Source organism: Ovis canadensis, chromosome 1, assembly GCF_042477335.2.
Source record: "Ovis canadensis isolate MfBH-ARS-UI-01 breed Bighorn chromosome 1, ARS-UI_OviCan_v2, whole genome shotgun sequence".
Classification (NCBI taxonomy): Eukaryota; Metazoa; Chordata; class Mammalia; order Artiodactyla; family Bovidae; genus Ovis; species Ovis canadensis.
The window spans coordinates 257,482,689-257,504,154 of NC_091245.1; the positions used below are offsets into that span (position 1 = coordinate 257,482,689).

General features: G+C 46.6%; 1 protein-coding gene across 1 annotated transcript in view; it reads right to left on the reverse strand.

Moving 5' to 3' along the window:
* EPHB1 (EPH receptor B1) overlaps positions 1-21,466 on the reverse strand; it is a 454,292-nt gene that overhangs the window by 263,953 nt on the left and 168,873 nt on the right. The window lies entirely within an intron of this gene.

Here is a 21,466-nt window from a genome sequence, read left to right on the forward strand (position 1 = left end):
CAGCAGCCGAGTGAGGAGGAATACATCTGTGCATTTAATTGTAGACCATTCAGATGTGGTAGACTGGAGAAGCTCTTCAGAGGTAATGAGACACACCAGGCACGGAACTGGGAGACCGATGGACAGAACTGAAGATCAGCGAGGGGCAGGTTACAAAAGCAGCGCCATCGACTTACAGGGTACCTTCCTACCGGGTCAGCGCCCTCGCCTGCCTTCCGCACCAAGTCCCACGACTTCAGCCAAGGCTTTCACTCTATGTCAAGAGCATCAACACCCTCCTCCTCCCCCTCCTTTGTTCCTTTCCTCCCTTTTCTTCCTTCCCTTTTTTCTTTCCCTCCCTCCTTTCCTCCCTCTTTCATTCATTCATCAAAAAGAACTTGAATGATCAGACATCACTGGAAACGATCCTTGCCTTCTAAGTGTTCATAGTACAACTACAGAAAATAATTTTTGTTGTTTTCAGGTCTCTGATTCAGAAAGAAGAAAAATTCACGAGTGTAAAAAATAAGTGTAATGTAGCTGTTGAAGAGTAAGAACTTGGACTTGGCCCAAATTTAAACCTCAGCTCTGCCACTAGGGAGCTGTGGGATTTTGGACAACTGATTTAACCCCTCAGAGGCTGAATTTACTCATTTGTAAATGGGCATCATCTAGCCAATCACTCAAAATTGTAGTGAGAGTTAAACTGAACCCTGAGCAAAGTGTCTGGCTTACTGCAAGGGCTCAATAGTAATGAAAAAAAAATGATTATTATTATGCTTAACCATTGAAGACATATTTTTGAGGAAAGATCCACTAATACTTGCTATCTTTATGGAAAGTCTGGCTACAGTCTGAAAAAGTTGCATAGATTTTGAACAATCTAGTAAGATTAGGTACTTCTCCAGGGAACCTTTTCATCTCCATATGCTTAGCACCTGGAGCTGTACCTGGCACAGGACAGGTGCTCACTACACATTAGATGAGCAGATGGATGGTTGCTTGCAGGTATGCATGCATCAGTGAAAATGTGAAGAGGGAAAGGACGTTGTGAAGAGAGAGCAAAGATACGGATTTTCAGAGACCACTGTGGTATTCGGGTAGCAGTTAAGGCAATTTGCCATTTTTCCCAGCTCTCTGTGTCCCAGGGACATGGTGGGATTGTGCTTCTGGCCACTGAGTTGTAAATGGAAGCGATGTGTGTCTCTTCTGAGTCAGGGCATAACTATCAATGTAAGACCCACCAAAGTCCCCTTTCCCTCTCACAGATGACTTTCCATGGCATGAAACACAACCCTTGTCAACCTATGATGAACACAAACTATGAAGGGGGAATAAACAAGCGTTGTTTTAAGCCACTAAGACTTGGAGGGTATTTGTTATTGCAATATAACCAAGTCTCTTGCTGACTGGAACAGGCATAACAGCTCATGAAAATTTAATGACAAAATCTAGAGTGGCTGGAGTGCTGGTGAGAGAGCCACCATGTGGGCAATGAGGTACGAAAGCTCACTGGGGGCCACCTTTGACTGCTAGGAATGAAGCAGTTGGTCAACATGTGTCCCAGGAGATTCTGATGTGTTAGAGATGTCTTGGCATGATATGGATGACCCTGCAAAGTCCCATGCCCTGCCAGTCCTGTGCTTATCTCCTTGCTCCAGCTCTGAGTCAGGGAACCTTTGGAGCTAACAGATAAAGTATTTTGAATTTCCAGGAAGCCAACTCTTTACTCCTATCTCAGAGGGGTTCTCATTCCCTTCATCCCTAAAGATTATGCCAGATGAACTCTCTTCCCTTTAAGGAGATACATGGTCATGGCTTAGGAGCAGCAGACAAAGAAACCTCAAACCACACAATCCTTAAGCCCTGGCCTAGCAGGATGCTTGATGACCCATCTGACATGCGCTGAGAGTTTACCCCAGCAGAATGTGGCAAGGGCCACCTCTTCTCTGGCCTGGTCCGGCCCATGAGAACCAGGTGGGACAACCTAGAAACCCTGTCTTCTTCTCATGGGAATGGAGAAATCAAAGGTATCACCAGAGTCCGCTGCTGGCAAGTGTCTCCAGAGGTGAACTTCTTCCTCTCCTTTCATCTAGATAACATTGAGCCCTGATCAATCCAGAAGAGAAAAGGCCTGTGTGGTTTTAAAAACATGACTGTGAATTCCTAACACCCTTCCCACTGAGATCTATATTTACTGGGATCTACATATCCTTGCCTCAAATCTGGGTGGGCTTATGACTCCTTTGACCATCAGGGTGGGACAGAAGTGATGATGCATGACTCCTGAAAGTAGGTCCTAAAAGCCAAGGGACTTCTACCTTCTTCACAAAAATACTCTAAGAACATGGAAATACTCTAAGAATTCAAGGGATTAGATCTGGTAGACAGAGTGCCTGAAGAACTATGGATGGAGATTCACAGCACTGTACAGGAGGCAGTGACCAAAACCATCCCAAAGAGAAAGAAATGCAAGAAGGCAAAGTGGTTGTCTAAGGGAGTCTTACAAATGGCTGAGAATAGAGAAGCAAAAGGCAAGGGAGAAAGGGAAAGATATATCCAACTGAATGCAGAGTTCCAGAGAATAGCAAGGGGAGATAAGAAAGCCTTCTCAAGTGAACAATGCAATGAAAGAAAGTGAAAGTTGCTCAGTCATGTCTAACTCTTTGCGACCCTATGGACTGTAGACCAGTCTCCTGTCTCCCAGGCTCCTCTGTTCATGGGATTCTCCAGGCAAGAATGCTGGAGTGGGTTGCCATTCCATACCAGGGGATCTTCCCGACCCAAGGATCAAACCCAGGTCTCCTGCATTGCAGGCAGATTCTTTACCATCTGAACCACAGGGAAGCCCAAATGCAAAGAAATAGAGGAAAACAGTATGATGGGAAAGATTAGAGATTTCTTCGAGAAGAACCCTGAACCACCTCATAAAAAATTCAAATTGCCCTGAGGCCACCATGCTATAAGGAAGCCCCAGCCACATGGACAGGACATTTGTAAGGGTGCAGTTCAGTTCCAGAACTCTCAGCTGAGTTCTCCCTTTAGTCATCCCAGCCCAGGTGCCAGACATGTGAGTGAAGAAGCCTCTAGAAGATTCCATCTCTCAGCTGTTCAAGTCTCCCAGCTGAGGCCCCAGCCACAGTGGAACAGAGGCAACCCAGCCCTGTCCAAATTCCTGATCCAGAGAATCTGAGAGCATGATTACAGTAGTTACTAGTTTATCCAACCATTGGTTGGATATGCAGTGGTAACAAACAACCAGTGGTTTGTTATGCAGCAAGAGGTAAACAACACACAGTTCTACCCGTTAAGTTTCCAGCAGTGCAGTGGAGGGACAACCCAAATGACTCTGGCATTCAGACATCAAAATAGCCATGAAAAAATATATGATTTAGAGAAACAGGGTCTGGGCTCAAACACCACCTATAACCATGCATTGACAAAACGGTCTTGTGCTGGTCATTCAAATACTCTCCTTTGAATCTTTTCCTTCTACAAAATGGGAATATCAAATACTCTCCTTTGCATTTTTTCCTGCTACAAAATGGGAATAATGTTCACAGTAATAACCTCACAAGCATGCCCCGCTGCTGTCAACAGAGTGAAAAAGGCCCTTTCTGAAATGTTTTCTTGAGGTGAAGAGAATAATTTTAAGCGATGTAGAGACTGGTGTGAGTTACACACACACACACACACACACACACACACACACACACTACCAGTTCCCCCTCTCTGAAGACAATGGATGCCTTTTATACAAGTTACAGAGAGAACTGAAACACATCAATCTGGTTGGATTTTTTTTTCTTTCTTTCTTTAAACATATTCCTTTACTAAAGTTTTAAAATTACACAATAGCTTCCAAAGATCTAATCACTAGATTTCTTCTTAGATTCCAGGTTAAAAATATCTTAAACACATTTCTTCTGTCAGTCAAATCATAATGCAGAAGACACTGTACCATTCTCAATATAAGTTGAGAATATTTATTTCCCTAAGGAAAAATCCTCCGACATCTTGATTTTGTTTCCTTGGGGGCTTTGACAAGCTATATCGTGGGGCCAAAAATCCTGAGTGTCTTCCTAGCTTCCAGATCCCAGGACCAAGGCCCTCAGTCCTGCCTTCCATGTGGACAGCATGTCAGGGGAGGAACCCCAAGAAGGCTGTTCTATGTTACTTCTTTGAAGCTGGGTGGCAGCAGCATCCACCACCCGGCACACTGCTGTGAAACTCTCATACATTATTTAATTCATTTATTCAGCACATGTGCAGTGAGTCCTTGTAATAACTACACTGGACCTGGTGAGGAGCCACAGAAGTGACCTGGAGGCTGTCCTGCCTGCAAGGAGGGCACCATGTCATGAAAGGACTGGGAGAGAGAACACACTGTTGGTACCATGTGAGGCATACCACCAGAGATGATGCTTACAAAGCACTGGAGACACAGAAGCAAGAACTGCTGACAAGCTTTTGTGGAGGAGACACGGAAGGCTTTGTAAGGAGGAGCCACATGAGCAGACTTGAGCTGTGCCAATTAGAGAGAGAGAAGGCAAATCCAGGAAGAGGAAAGAGTGTGTAAGTTCCATTGAAGACAAGATTCAATTCTGGGAACCTCTTGGCCAGAAGCTTGAGGTGGGGCCACAGGAGACAGGCCTGGAGATAAGTCAGGGATCAGATTACTAAATGCCCTGGTGCCATGGGGGCTGGGTTGCATAAGATTTTATCCATCAGAAGTCATGAAGGGACCTAAAGAGTTTTGCATAGGCGGTCAAGACCAGCTTTATTTTGGGGGAAGACCCCTGGGACAGTTGTGTGGAAGATGCACTGAGGGGCCAGGATCAGAGCCAGGGTGACTAGGAAGGGCCCAAGTGCAGCAGAACAGGGGCAAAGGAAGGAAAGGGAAGGTTCCAGAGATCTTGAGTAGTAGAAGGGACAGAACTTGGCAACTCAATGGCTTGGGGAGATGGAAGATTCTCTGGGAGGAGGGAAAAGTTTGGATCTCCAATTTTTGATGTTCTGGAAGCAGCCCCCTGGACTCTCAGAGGGGGCTAAGTCAGCCACAGGCTGATATGTAAGCATGGCAGAGATGCCAGGTTCCTTCAGTATCCATCACAGTCCACAGATCCTCCACACTGGCTGAGACACTGTGGGAAGAAAAATGGAGAATGGAGAAGACATGGGAAAGTCTCCTTTGATTTCTTCCTCCACAGGTGGAGTCATCCCTCTAGCCTGGCTCGGGGAGGCTGGAAGCTCTGTTCCTACCCTGAAGATTTCCCACATTCACTGGGCTCAGGCCTCCACCCTTCCACCTTCTGTGGATGACCCAGGTGGCATCTTGGGAGAGTGGAAAACTCATCCCACCCATGGTAGGGATGGGAGAGGAAGCAGCTGGGAAGGTCAAGTCAGGGGTGGGGTGGGTGAGCGTGAGCAGAGAGAGTCACAGAGGACAACCCTAGTGGGAAGCATCCCCCACTCAAACTGCCACCTCTCACCCCAGGAGCAAACTGGGAACTCCTAACTCCATGGGAAATAGATGGGGAAACAGTGTCAGACTTTATGTTTTGGGGCTCCAAAATCACTGAAGATGGTGACTGCAGCCATGAAACTAAAAGACGCTTACTCCTTGGAAGAAAAGTTATGACCAACCTAGATAGCATATTCAAAAGCAGAGACATTACTTTGCCAACAAAGGTCCGTCTAGTCAAGGCTATGGTTTTTCCAGTAGTCATGTATGGATGTGAGAGTTGGACTGTGAAGAAGGCTGAGCGCCAAAGAATTGATGCTTTTGAACTGCGGTGTTGGAGAAGACTCTTGAGAGTCCCTTGGACTGCAAGGAGATCCAACCAGTCCATTCTGAAGGAGATCAGTCCTGGGTGTTCTTTGGAAGGAATGATGCTAAAGCTGAAACTCCAGTACTTTGGCCACCTCATGTGAAGAGTTGACTCATTGGAAAAGACTTTGATGCTGGGAGGGATTGGGGGTCAGGAGGAGAAGGGGACAACAGAGGATGAGATGGCTGGATGGCATCACTGACTCGATGGACATGAGTTTGAGTGAACTCCAGGAGTTGGTGATGAACAGGGAGGCCTGGCGTGCTGCGATTCATGGGGTCATAAAGATTCAGACACGACTGAGCGACTGAACTGAACTGAACTGAACTTCAGGATGGAGAAGGAAATGGCAATCTACTCCAGTATTCGTGCCTGGAGAATTCCATGGACAGAGGAGCCTGGTGGGCTACAGTCCATGTGGTCACAGAGTCAGACACGGCTGAACGGCTAACACGACACAACTTCAGGAAGACTGAACATCCTCAGGGTGATGGTGAGAAACTGAAGTAGGGGACGTGGGAAGGAGAGGGACCAGAGGGTACCCTGGTCCCTGAGGGAAAAATTTTGAGACTTGCTATCTTTCCTGAAAGGAAGGCATAGGTTCGGGGGCAGGGGCGTCAGCATGGTGTGGGCCACAGAAGGACAATGAATGGGATGCAGGACAGGGCATCCACTGTTCCGGGAATGAATTTCCTGCAGCTCCCGCCCCTCTCCTGGCCAGGAACTGGCGATTTTCTGAGGCTCTCACACTGCAGGCCCCTCTGTGACAGGCAGCGTGGGCTGAAAGTCTGCACACATGCTTCCTTTAGTATAAGTTGTGGCCATTTAGCAGCTTCAAGTACCTTGGCTCCTCCCCTCCGTTGAGCCATAAAGGTGGGAATGCAGGCAGCCTCAAAGACACGGCTGCCTATCTTAAAACAGTCACAAGGAAGCTTCAGATTTTTAATTTTGACAAGTTGGGTCTCAACAAAAAGTGAATGCCTTCCGGAGACCTTACATTTCCAAGAAGAAAGCAGGGCCCCAGGGTTCAAGGTACAAAGCCTTCACCCATGGGGAGACAGAGATTTATCTCAGCTACTGGTTTTGTTCAGTAGGATTATTGTTTTTCCTAGGGCTTTGGCTACAGAGTGCCCAGGTGATGAAGGACAAGCCCTGACCTTTCTTTCCCCAGAAGCACTGGCACCATAGGGTGCAACTTTAGGGAACTGCATGTGGCATTATGAAAGTATGCCTGGGTCATAGGCACACAGGAAGAGCTGGCATGGCTTCTGATTAAAATGAAGTCGCTCAGTTGTGTCCAACTCTTTGCGATCCCATGGACTATAGCCCACCAGGCTCCTCCATCCATGGGATTCTCCAGGCACGAATACTGGAGTGGGTTGCCATTTCCTTCTCCAGGGGATCTTCCTGACCCAGGGATCGAACCCAGGTCTTCCACATTGGAGGCAGACGCTTTAACCTCTGAGCCACCAGGGAAGCCCCCAAAGTGACCCCTAAGTTGAAATCCAAAAACCAGCAAAAAGTTAACCAGGGAGAGAAAAAGGGCAAAACTGTTCCATTAAGTCTAGATGATATCTAAAAGTTGGCAAACAGGCCAAGGGTTCTGTGTCATTTCAGGATGGTTTGATATCCTTTCAACTATTCTAAAAGTTGCTCTTCCCCATATTGCTTTTACTGAGCATGGTGATGAAGCTGTTCTACATCTGCCAGGGGCTGCAGGCTGCAGTGCCCAGAGGGGCTGCTGCATGGACCCAGCATGTCCTTGATCCCTCCTCCTTGTCCCTGTCCAGGAGCCCAGGTCAGACGAGCTGTGGTCAGGCCATTGCTCTCCAGGCTGCTTCCACAGAGCTCTGAGCTCATGCAGGTAGTGAACGAGCGAGTGAAGCCGCTCAGCCATTGAACTCATGCGGGCAGTGAACGAGCGAGTGAAGCTGCTCAGTCATGTCCGACTCTTTGTGACTCCATGGACGATAGGCTCCTCTGTCCATGGAATTTTCCAGGCAAGGGTACTGGAGTGGGTTGCCATTTCCTTCTCCAGAGGATCTTCCTGACCCAGGGATCAAACCCAGGTCTCCCACATTGCAGGCAGACGCTTTACCATCTGAGCCATCAGGGAAGCCTTCAACTCATGGCTGCAGAACCCAAGCAGGGAGTGGCAGGGAGGAGCAGAGCAGGAACTGGTGACGATCACGCAGTCCATGCGGAAGGACCCACCTCTGGCTATGGGCGTCAGGACTTTCAGCTACAAATCATCTTATACCCCTGCCTTTATTTTCCCTGCATCTATTCTCCTGATTCTGCCGGTTTATTTATATATATCCAACGTCACTCCCAAAAAGACGTCACGCAGCCCACATACGTGAACACAGGCATCCTCCAGGAGGCAGGATTCTGCCTTTTCCCTCATCACTCTGCCCACTCAGCTCTATTACTTCATCTTTACAGATCATATTTTTGAACCTACTGCCCTTCCCTAACTTTACTCCTGCAATGTCATCTTACCCACAAAGTAAAATGTAAATAACATGACCTGCCCCCTAAGGTTACTGAAGGATTAGATGAGATGAGGCAGGCAGGGCCCTCAGCACAGGCGCTGGATCACTGTGTGCTTTGTGGGGGAAAGATGAGACCAACCTGTCTGACGCCAGGGCAGCAAGAGCCTCATCAGTGAATCCCACCACGGTCCTCCACCCTGCCTGCCCCCACCCCAGTGGCTGACAGTCATCTGCTTGGTCTTCACCCAGCTCTGCACCTGCTCTTTACCCTTCTCCTCAAGGCCGGGTCAGGGCGCAAGGCCTCTCCTGCCCAATACTTTCTTCCCCCAGACTCTCACCCTGATTCCAGCTCATGAGATGTAGCATCTGAGGTCCCCGAGTTATCTGAGTCTCCAGAAGAGTTTCAAACCTCTAAAGAAGATGTGGTACATATATACAATGGGACATTCCTCAGCCATTTAAAAGGAAGAAATAATGCCCTTTGCAGCAACATGGATGGACCTAGAGAGTGTCATACTGAGTGAAGTAAGTCAGAAAGGGGGGAAATATCGTATGACAGTTATTATATGTGGAATCTAAAAAGAAATTATACAAACGAACTGACAAAACAGAAAGAGAATGAACTTACAGTTGTCTGTAGTTAGGGAGTATGGGACGGACACGTACACACTGCTATATTTAAAATGGATAACCAGCAAGGGCCTACTGCATAGCACAGGGAGCTTTGCTCAATGTTATGTAGCAGCCTGGATGGGAGAGGAGTTTGGGGGAGAATGGATGCATGCATATGTATGGCTGAGACCCTTTGCTGTTCTGAAACTATCACATTGTTAATTGGCTAATCCCAATACAAAATAAAAATTTAAAAAAAAAAAGTTTGCAACTTCGACTACTAACTCAACAGAGCAAAGTCAATGGCTTCTGAAACAGCTTTCTTCCCACATGTAAATATAAGATCATGAAAAGTGCCCCCAGAAAAATCAATGCTGGCTTTTTAAAAGTCCAAATCAATATGACGTGTGAAAGTTCTCATTAAGAGCGAGGTGGGGGAGGTCAGAGAAACAAGGAGAATCGAGAAGAAGAACGAGGTGGTGAGAGCGGAGGACAAACAGAGGAACAGAGGGAGCCAGGTGAGGCTGGGAGAGGAGGAGCACGGCGAGAACGAGGAAGGCAGAGAAGCAGGCGCCAGCACTGAAGCTGCTCACAGGGGAGAAGTTCTGACAGCCTGTCCCCTGCAAGAAGCAGGGAGAAAGATGGGGAAGAACAAGGAACAGGTCTGGGACCCCTCAATGGCTTACAGTCTGTCCCTGGCACTTGGGGGGCAGGAAGACTGTAGGCAATGTGCTGGGAGACAGGTGTGGACAGAAAAGTCAATTATGTCCAGTTGGCAATTGGAGCAAGAAATCAAAAACTGTTCATAGAAGAGGCAGAAGTTCAGGCAGGCCTTGGAGGGTTGATGAGATTTAAAACGTGGACTGCTGGCCTTGAAGGGGGAGGGGGACCAGCGGGCTACCTGTGAGAGCTGGAAAACAATAACGATGATTCATTTGTACTGACCACTCTCTACGAGCCAGCAGTGCCCTGAGCGCTTTGCAAGCATTAATTCGTTCAGTCTTCCCCATCACCCTAGGAAATAGGTTACTCTCATGCCCATTTTACAGCCGAGAAAACCAAGTAACCAAAGTAACCTACCCAAGGTCATACAGCTAGTAGGTGGTGGTGACAGAGTTCAAAGCCATAGAGTGTGGCCCCAGAGTCTATACTCTTAACCAAGCTTAGGGGACTGTGGTAGTCATGGGTATTGTGGTGCTCCAGGTACAAAAGAACAAGGTGAACAAGAAGGGTCTTAGAATACAGCAACAGGGAAAAAAAAAAAAAAAAGACCCTTATTGCCCATCCCCCCATGTTGTAACTACTGAGGAATTTTTGGACCCTCCTGAGCAGTATGGCCTATCTTCCCTCCTATCCCATATAAGGAAGAGGTATTTGCCTTACTCTCCTGCCTCATATACGTACCTCATCCAATTAGCAAATAACTCACAAGACCCCTACCCCACTCCTTGCTATAAAAACAAACCAAGGACCATGTCCAAGGTCAGTTCTCCCTGACTATCAGGAAGCCAGCCCAGGGTACGGCACTGACCCTCCCCTCCCTTGCTCTAATAAACTTGTCTCTCCTTTCATCCTGCCTCGTGTTGGAAATTCTTTTCCAGCTTGGGCCTGGACCACGACAGGCACATGTGCGCTTTTGAAAGCCTGCCTGAGACATGTGCTTAGGGCAGCGAGGAGATGTAAGAGTCTGTGAGCAGAGGGATGAATGAGCACGTCTGAGATTAAGAAGACGAATCTGGAGAGGGGGTGAGCCTGGAGTACTGCGGTGGAGCTTGGTTAGAGGCCATTGCAGCCGACAGGGTCTCCAACAAAAACGCACGGGGACGGGACACACCCTCCATTCAGAGGCAGCTCTAAATCACTCCACAGCATTCTCTGAAGACTGTCCCCTCAACCACATCACCAACTTCCCGCTGGTCTATGGATTCTCCCTCCTGCAGACATGTGTCTCTGTTTTTCCGGGTCAGACACATCTCAGCGTTTCCCCGAAGAGATGGGGCATGCTCTCCTACTCGGGCCTTGCAGTGTTTCCTCTAGGATGAACTGTACCACAAATATCTTCTCCCCAGGTTCCTTAATTACCCCTTCCCCAACCCACCCCATCACTCCTGTGCATTTTAGTTCTGCTCAGTTGATTCATTTTGGGAGACCAGACTACAGACAAGGAGAGCTGCTTCTTCTCAACTTTACCCCTTTCTCCCAGACCAGCAGTGGGCTTCCCCAGAATAAAGAAGAAGAGAGCATTCCCATCAAGCTGAGCCAGGCCTGGCCTGGACCTTGGTCAGCCCTTCATTTCAGCATCAGGCCCCCCTGCCCTGCTCCCCAGGAAAGGCAAAGGGCCCTGCTTCTCAGGACAACCAGAAAAGCAGCCCCTTTGGGTGCCTGCCCCTGGACCAGGCTGCAGACCTGGGTGTCAGGGCACACAGGTGCCCACAAACACTTAGCCCACAGGGGGTGCCATGAGGCAAGGCTCCTATAGGAAGACTCATTCCCCACACCCAGGAAAGGAGAGTGACTGGGTCAGCAACCTCCCAGTTCGGTCAGCCATCAGATCACCTGTCCTCTGAATCAGACTCCAAATGAGTCTGTCCATGGAGCACCCACCAGGGCTATAAATAGAGCAAGAAGAGGACTCAGACCCACAGGGATGGAGATGCTGCTGAGGATCAGCTGGGAGGCACGGGTGGGCAGGTGACCCACCTCAGTCAGAGCTGCCCAGCCCCTAGACTCAGAGGCTATAAGCCGGCTGTCGCCAGCAAGGTAGGAGGGCCCACCTAGGCTCACTCCCATTCAGGAAATAGCTCGAATTCATACTTAGTGAAGAGTCACAGGACTGAAATGAGGAGTCCATTACAACTTCAAACATACCCCATTATCCAACCACCTTGCCTCTAAGGGGCTACACGTGTACACATCTCATAAACCCTGCAAGTATCTTCTGGTAGCATACCATCAAGTATTGCAGTTTTTGTGTTAAAAGCATTTGTTGAACATAAACACTTAAAGCAGGCTTCCCAGGTGGTGCTAGCAGTAAAGAACCTGCTTGCCAATGCAGGAGACATGAGACGGGGGTTCAATCCCTGGGTTGGGAAGCTCCCCTGGGTTGGGAAGCTCCCCTGGAGGAGGGTATGGCAACCCACTCCAGTATTCTTGCCTGGAGAATCCTCATGGACAGAGAAGCCTGGTGGGCTACAGTCCACAGAGTTGCAAAGAGCTGGACATGACTGAAGCGATTTAGCACACGCACACACAAACACTTAAATCATAGCACAATATCTGTAACCTTGTTTTGACATTATCATACATAGATTCTCAGAGAAAGACAAAAGATCCCAGCACTCTGCACAGCTAAGGAATCCTGCACCCCGTGCTGGCTCACAGCAAGGATGCTCTGGAGGGAAGGGGACCCAAGAGGGAGAGACGGCTCTTCCTGGGCAGGTCTTCCCCCAGAGGAACCACGGGAGACAGGTGTGGCCAAAGGAACAGGCTTCAGGCAATTCTCACACTGCAAGTTTCTGTTTCTGATCTGTAATTAAGACCTCCATTTAAGCTAGTAACACTTCTTTAAAAAAAAAAAAAAAAGACAAAGGAAGACATTTCAAGCAGATCGGCTTGGACTTCCTTTCTGTGAATTATTACAAGTGTTAATAGGTGTCTTCATTAAAGTATAACTTAAGAAATATTACAAGTTGGGTTCCTCCATCCTCATAGGTCTGATGACTCAAAATCAGCAGCGCCTCCCAGTGAACTGAAACAAATTTATCAGAAAGCAAAATTAGCCGATTTGGTCTATCCAGTGGTGGAAATGAGACAGAAATAAGAGACAACGTGGGTTTGCTTTTCTGGGAACATAGTATGTGACCAGATTCCAAACAGGTCAGGAGCCTTAGCTGTTTAGAGATCGTCAGAGAGCAGGGCCTGCTGAACCATCAGCTGCTGTCATGATCCATGGGCCTGACAGGTTCCACCTGGGGCGGGAGGTGGGGTTGTATCTAGGGAACCAGTTCTCGTGCAGTGAGGAAGGGCAAGGGCCAGCTCCTCCTGCACCCAGATCTGGTTCCCATCAGCACCCCACACCCTAAATTAACATTCCCTTTAAGAGAAGCGGGGACTTCTCTGGGGTCCAGTGGTTAAAAATCTACCTGCCAATGCAGGGGACACAGGTTCGATCCCTGGTCCGGGAAGATTCCACATGTTGCGGGGCAACTGGGCCTGTGGGTGATGGCTACTGAGCCCATGCTCCACCACAAGAGAAGCCCCCTCCATAAGAAGCTTGCCCACCGCGACTGGAGAGCGGCCCTGCTCACCACGACCAGAGACAGCCCGAGCCCAGCAAGGAAGAACGAGCACAGCCGAAAACAAATAAACAGTAATTAGAAAAAGAACACTGGGCTTGTTTCGCAAATGCAACCTTCAAGTGGCCAGTCAGGCCTTCCCCGCCCACCCAGCCATGAAGTGGCCCCAAGCTCCTTCTATGCAGACTTCCAGAGCAGACCCCAGGGGAGACACAATGTCACACACTCTGTCCACCTGCCACTGGAGAGAGAGTGACGCCGGGGCTCAGGGGAGGGACAGCATGGAGAGGGTCCCATTTCAAATGACAGGATCTACTAAGCCCCCCACTGCAGTTTATCTAACCTGCCCTCGTTTCTTCTGGCCTCTCCATATCCTCTCCTCGAATCTTGTTTCTCAGATTCCCTGGGCCTCTCCCTCAATAAGTTAAGCCTCATCGCTGAAGCGGAAGCACTGTCAGCCAGGGGAAACCTGCATGCTAGCTGACTTTGCCTCCTAAACAGCTTTCCCTGCACGTCCTCTATCCTGACAGCACCTCATCTCTGAGAGGCTTCCAACACCCAGGGCTGATTAGAATTTAAGATGATTTTCCCAGGGAGTTAGAGCACTTTCTTTCAAGGGGCCTAAGGGTGAAAGGGGGATAAAGCTTAAGTTTCGAGGAACAAATACTTTAGATGTAGAGGAAAACTATTTAATAAGTTCTTACTGGCCTCAAATAATACAGTAGGCGGGTGAGGAAGAGGAGAGCTGGGGTGGAGTGTTTGACAAACCTGTTTTGCCTGATGAACCAGCGAGGCAGGGCTCTATACAACTCACTTCTGATCTGACCTGGCCTGGGAGTTTCTACTAGCCACCCCTGCACCTCCTCGTTCTGCAGCCCTGTGCCCTGGAGAACCCCAGCCTCTCCATGCATCCAGTTCTTGTCAATCACTCAGGACACATGAGTTAACAAGAAGACCCCTCCCCACACACCCTCAAATATCCCTGCTTTCAGGCAGTGCAACACACACAATAAGTTACACGCTATGCTAGGGATGATAAGTGCCATGGAAAAAATAAAGCAAGGTAGGGTAGACAGGAGAGCTGTTAAGGGTGGTCTACACTGTAAGTAGGGTAGTCAGGGCAGGGGGCACTGAGAAGGTAACAATCAACTAAAGGCTTGGAGGAGAAGGAATCATCTCTGGTGCTGGAACAACTAGACATCACAGGCCCAATAATAACAAAATGACCTTCATTCTGAACCTCATACTTTCAACAAATGCTAACTCAACACGGATCACAGACCTGAATATAAAACACAAAACTATAAAAGTTTTAGAAGATAACATTCAGAGAAAACCTTTGTGACCTGGGGTTGGGCAAAGAGTTATTGGACATGAAACCAAAAATATGATTCTTATCCTGAAACAATTGAAAAAATAATTGGTTGGATAAATTGGAAAAATGGATAAATCCTCCAGACAATGGAGTATTATTCAGCTCTCAAAAGAAATGAGCTGTCAAACTATGAAAAGGACATGGAGAAACCTTAAATGTACATTACCAAGTGAAAGAAGGCAATTTGAAAAGGCTACACACTGCATGATCACAACTGTGGGACATTCTGGAAAAGGCAAAATTATGGAGACAGTAAAATGATCAGTGGTTGCCAGGCAATGGATGTGGGACGGGATGAACAGGCAGAGCACAGATGATTTTTAGGGTAGTGAAATACCCTATATGGTACTATAATGATGGACATATCATTATACATTTGTCCAAATCCACAGAATGTACAACCTTGAGAGTGAACTCTAATGTAAACTGAGTGACTATGATGTGTTAGGGTAGATTCATCAATTGCAACAAATGTGCTACTCTGGGGGGGGGGGGATGTTGATAATGGGGGAGGCTATACACGTGTGGGAGCAGCAGGTATATGGGAAAGGTATATAATGTACGTACTTGCCTCTCAATTTTGCTCTGAACTTAAAATTTCTCTAAAAAGCAAAAATCTCCCATAAAAAATTAATGGATAAATTGGATTTCATCAAAATAAAAAATGTTGAGTCCCTTGGACTGCAAGGAGATCAAATCAGCCAATCCTAAAGGAAATCAATTCTGACTATTTATTGGAAGGACTGATGCTGAAGCTGAAGCTCCAATACTCTGGCCACCTGATGTGAAGACCCGACTAATTGGAAAAGACCCTGATGCTGGGAAAGATTGAAGGCAGAAGGAGATGGGGACAACAGAGGATGAGATGGTTAGACGAAATCACCGACTGAATGGATACGAGTTTCAGCAAGCTCTCAGGAGATGGTGAAGGACAGAGAAGCCTGGAATGCTGCAGTCCATGGAGTTGCAAATTGTCGGACATGACTGAGCAACTTTAACAACAATGCTTTGTAAAAGACACGGTTAACAGAAAGAAGACCCAAGTTACAAATTGGAAAATATTTTCAAATCACATGTTCAACAAAACAACTTGCATCCAAAATATGCAAAGAAATCTCAAAACTCAATAGTAAGGAAACAGCCTAATTAAAGCGTGGGCAAAAATGTTGAATAGACACTTCACCAAAGAGTATAAACAGATGGCAAATAAGCACATGAAAGATATTCAACATCATTATTTGCTAGAGAATGCAAATTAAAACCACCATGAGATATCATATACCAATTAGAATGACTAACATAAAAATACTTACAATACCAAGAGCTGACAAGGATTCAGGGCAAGTGCTGGTGGTAATGCAAAATGGCACAACCATTCTAAAAAATCAGCCTGGCAGTTAAACGTACAATTTCCATATGACCAAGCAATCCCTCTCCTGCGTATTAACCCTAGAGAAACGACGTATGTACAAAAATCCGTGCCTGAATGTTTATAGCAACTACTTATAATCACTCAAAATTGGAGACAATTCAAACGTTTGCCAGCAGGTGAACAAACCACGGTGCATCCATACAATGGAATATTACTAGCAATAAAAAGGAACAAACCACTGACACAAATCAACTTTGATGATGCTCACAGCATTATGGTGAAGCCAGTCTCAAAAGTGGGCACAGTGTATCATTCGATGTTAAAAGGCAATGTAATGGTGATGAACAGATCATGGATTAACAGAGGTGGGGGATGGCAGGAGGGAATGGAGAGAAAAGGAAAGCATAAGACAGCTCTTCTGTTTCCTAATTCCTGTGTGATGGTTGCACAAATCTACACATGTGTTAAAGTTCGTAAAACTGTCCAGCAAATTAAGTTTAATTTTCTGTATGATAATTTTTTAAATAAAATTTAAAGTTACTTCAAAATGCAAAAAGAATTTTTAAAAATTAATTTTTCAGTGATAAACTGGACAAACATATCCACTAATGACTAGATGGGCGGCTTCTACCATCTTTAGAGACTCAAATACTTTCTGTACCCCTGACTCAGATCATGTTATCTAAGCCTTCCTAATATTTCCTGGATCTCTGTAAACATATCACATTCTTTCCATAATTCTCCTATGCCTTAAGAGAACCAGCCCCATACATAGAAAATTATGCTCTGGTTCATTTAATAATGAATTGTTAATAACCTCAAACCCATTTTTAACCCTTGCAATGTGCCCGGATTTCCGCTGAACTCTACCTGGACAGATCCTTGTGGTGTCTTCACAGAAACCTCCTCCCCTGCATTGCAAGGCAAATTCTTAACCACTAGACCGTGAGGGAGGTCCTCTGTCTCCAGCTCTTGACAACTACCCATCAGTGGCTGTTTTCTCAATGGTTTTGTGGCCTGGCTAACTGCATAGAATATGGACTCAAGCCCTTATTTTCTAGAGAGTCCTTGGGCAGGGTTAAGACAATATGCACTGAGCTTTGGGAAGTACATTATGTACTAGAGATAGTCCATACAGACTCCAGAAAAATTCATTTTGAGATCTCATCCCAGAATTGGGGTATTTTCCCAGAAGATTCCAGTGTGGTCTCTTTTGTCAAATGTAGCCATCACCCTAAACAGTTACCAGTGGAAGAGAACGAGTTAGTTATAGTCTTTGCTTTCCAGATTCGATTTCCTTTTCCTTTCTTCCTCCCTGAGTAGTTAGTACCAACATGTATCACACTGATACACTCTTCTCCTTTTCAGTTGTTTACATTCGCAAGAAATCAGGAAATTACCCCATGTTTTCAGTGCCCAGGCACTAACATCAAAGCTTTGACACATCTGCGTCATCAGGGTGTACACCATATGCTGGGAGAAACTGCATCTCTAGACAGGCCAAGTTACCAGGTAACCCTCTCTCCTCGTGCTTCCAGCTCTCTGAACTGGCCCCCCTGGTCACCTCCAGGCCTTCAGAGTGACCCTGGCCCAATGAAGCATGGGCCACTCCATTCTAAGCCACAACAGAACTGCCAGGAAGGTGCAGACTACTCTGGTATCTGGAACCTTCTGTGAGCCTGCAGTGGGTTCAAAGACCTTGGGTCGGAGCTGGATTCTGTCCTAACACTGGCTGCTATTCCCCTGGTGACACACGAGGCAACTGGGCTGCTTTCAGCGAACCTAGTGACACAGGGTTGGGAACAGAAATTGCCTGGCGAACCAAGAATAGGACTGGGTGAGAAAAATGCCCTAGGAGAGTGCCTTGATTTGTCAGAGGACGTTTCCTAAGTTGGGGCATCCTGATGACTCAGCAGCTCCTCCATAAGGAAGGGCCCTCACACCAGTGATTCCCCACCTATTAGCCAGAACAAAATTACTAGTAAAAGGATAGACTTAATGTCCCCCAAAAAGAGTTTATTGTTTGTAGGGCTATTGAGAGACGGACAAAGATAAGAAGGGTGGTAGACGCCAGCAGTGGGAGTTTACAAGAAACTCTGTCATTTCTTCTTTCCTTTCTCTTAGGACGGGAGGTTAAGACAAAGACCCTCTTTGCCATTCTGAAGAAGCTTTGTTGCTTTTTGTCAAACTCTCCCTCCCAAGCCTCTCCAAGGTCCCTCGGCCCTTCCCTCAGTGGCTGACTTGCAGGGAGTCGGCCCCTCCACTGCTCCCCTCTTCCAGGCTCACTCTCATTCTCTGGCTCTAATTAGCAACTGCTTTTTTATTTTTGTATGCATGTTCAAAGACAGAGAGTGGGGGGCGGGGGGTGGGGAGACTGAAAGGGAGAAAGCAAAGGTCTGTGTGAAAGGAGAGAGCAGCTGGCTTCTCCCTCGCCCCCTGCATGTACCCGGGCCCCCGTGTTGGCAAACAGCACATAATGTCTGTCTACAGAGCCCTTTGTGGCCCAGAAGGAAGGGTCTGCACACAGCTAGGAGCAGGAAAGGAGACTGGGGTGGAGGTGGGGGTTGGAGGGGGGGTGGGCAGGCAAGGAGAAGGCTAGAAGAGGCCTGGCCGTCTGGGGGATGGAGGGATGTCCCTCCATCTCTGCCTCCTCCTTCAGGGTCAGGAAGATGAGGAGTATGGATGTCCAATCGGCTTGTGTGCTGATGCTATCAGCTCTCTGGAGAGCACATCCACTGCCCCCAGGGCTGCAGAAAGGGCTCAGAAGGAAGGGGGCCTGCTGCTTGAGTTGGGACTGTGAGCTCACATTTAGACTCCACAGAGGTGCAAGGAGAGGGCACTGAGTGCATCCTGATGGGGTTCAAAGCAAAGAGGCATGGAAAGGCCAGTCCCCAAAGGTGAAACGCTCTCCCAAACAGTTGAGTTTTCATTGAGCAAATTCTGAGGTAAGGAGGCTGGGTAGGTGGGTAGAGATACTTGCAAAAGGGGAGGGGCAATATTAGCCTGAAAGGTTAAATCTGTCACCCTGATTGGGTATGTTTAAACCACAAACAGCTACGGTTACTAGTTCTAAATTAGTACCTGGACTGAAAGATTTAAAAGATGAAAAGAAAAAGTCTGAAAGAATTCTCATAAGCCAAGAATCATCATGAGGGTGAGGAAGCTGAAGGAAGCAGAGTATGTTCCAGAAAAATTAAGAAATGAGCATGGAGAAGCAGGGCATCCTACAAAGATATTGTTTTAAAAAAGCAAATGTTCTTTTAAATAACTGAGCTTATTATCAATATGTGTGATTATATATTAATAATTGTTATGAAAAAATTATTCATAATATTTACAATTGATCTCACTGACAAACATTGATTTCCTTTATTTCCCTCTATGAAAAAAAGAACTTTTTCTTGCAATTTGCATTTAAACAGCTTTCTAGAGGGGAAAAAAAATAAAAACAATGAATGGAACTAGCCGTTCACTCATTAAAATTCTACCAATGGAACGTGTCTTCTCATTTCTCTTTTTTCAAATCAAGTCCAGAGAGAAGACAGACAAGAGGCTAGAATAAATGGAGGAAAGGAAAACAGCGGACAGATGAGTTTGGCCAAAGATGCAGAGGGAAAGACAGACTGAGCCAGTGAGGAAAGGGAAGCCCAAGTCGCAAGGGCCTCCACATTCGGATCAGCACAGGCATGTGTATGACAGACCCAGAAACCGAACAGCAACCCTCCAATTGCCTAACTCCCAGAACAGGCACATTTTTGCCAAGTTGATGATTTGGCAGAGTTCTTGCATATTCCATACAATTTCATGGAGAATCTCTATCCATCTTGTGCAAAGAGCAGATTGTCGTTTTCCACTTGAAACACACACGTTGCACTGACCTTATGTCCTCTGTCAAACTGACACATGATCATCAACTTTTGGTGAAAGGGTTTCAAGACGTATGGGCTTGCTATCATTCTGTTGATTTTCTCCTGAGTGCCATGTGTGCACAACGTGTCACTCTATTGGACAACAGACAGACAAAGCCTCTGCCATCACTGGTTACTCCCTCCATCTGGCTCTGCCACTGTCACCTCTCCAAGTACGTGGCTTCTCATTGGACTCGCACTCTCTGCCTGCCTGGTTTTCCTGAAGTTTACGCTACCAACGCTCCTGAGATATTTTCTTACACATTTTTTTTTTAATTTTTTATTTTATACTGGATTAGTTGACCAATAAGGTTGTGTGAGTTTCAGGTATCCAGCGAAGTGATTCAGTTATACATATACACGTATCTATTCTTTTTCAAATCCTTTTCCCATTTACGCTCTTACAGAATATTGACCAGAGTTCCCTGTGCTGTACAGTAGGTCTTTGTTGGTTATCTATTTTAAATATAGTAGTGTATATATGTCAATCCCCCAACTCCCAATTTATCTCTCCCCCCATCACTCTGCTGGCATCTTTCCTCTTTGGTAACCATTAGCTTGTTTTCTAAGTCTGTGAGTCTGTTTCTATTTTGTAAATAAATTCATTTGTACCATTATTTTAGATTCCACATATAAGGGTCATCATATGATATTCGTCTTTCTCTGTTTGACTTACTTGCAAAGTCTTTCTTCCTCCTCAGCTCACCTGCTGCTTCCACCAATTTTGCTTTCAGTGTGTTTTGTTTGGTTTTCATCTAGCAGATGACACAGAGTAGGCATTCAGGACAAAGAGGCACATCAGGGGCGGCCCTGCCCACGGAGAGCTGGGGGAGAAGAAGAGTGGGAGCTGGGCCGACCATGGAGGTGGAGGGGTGTGTCTTGATTCATATGCACCATGAGCACGGTCACTCCATGAACCTCCCGGCTCATCCCTAGCCAATGGGAAATCCTGATCAAACTCTGATGGCTTTTCTTTGCCATCTTTACTTAAGGCTTCTATCTCAGTCCACATGGGACACTGAAACCCCAGCTCCCATCACACATCACACATTTGCCCCTAATAGACTCTTGCTCTTCTTCCTTCTGGGGAGAAATACAGAACAGTGGATATTAGCCAGGCCTCAGAATCCTATGCTGTATGACCTCGGCAAAACTACTTGGCTTCTTTGCACCTCAGTATCTTCAGCCGAAAAGTGAGCATGATGATGGGGTATACTTCACAGGGCTATCTGAGGATGTAAGTGATAATGCAAAAAAAAGAATCTGGCACAGAAACCGGGACATAGTGAGTGCCCTGTAAATGATAGCCATGCCACATTAGTGCCTCCATGCAAGCTGGAAGCCAATCCAGAGAAGTTTGCTCCATACCTGAATCAGAACCATCACTGTGATCCGACAATGAAACACGGGACTGCCCAGCAGAGCCTATAAGCTGCTCTCTTAGCCCAGACAGACAAGCCAAGTCAGCAGTCTTGTAAACATCAGTCATTTGCATATTATCTCTATCACTTTTTGCTCTATTTTCATGCCAGGTTTTAAGTTTATTATTTAACTTATTTTTTTAGGCTGACTCATCTTTCAACCTGAATATATTTAAAT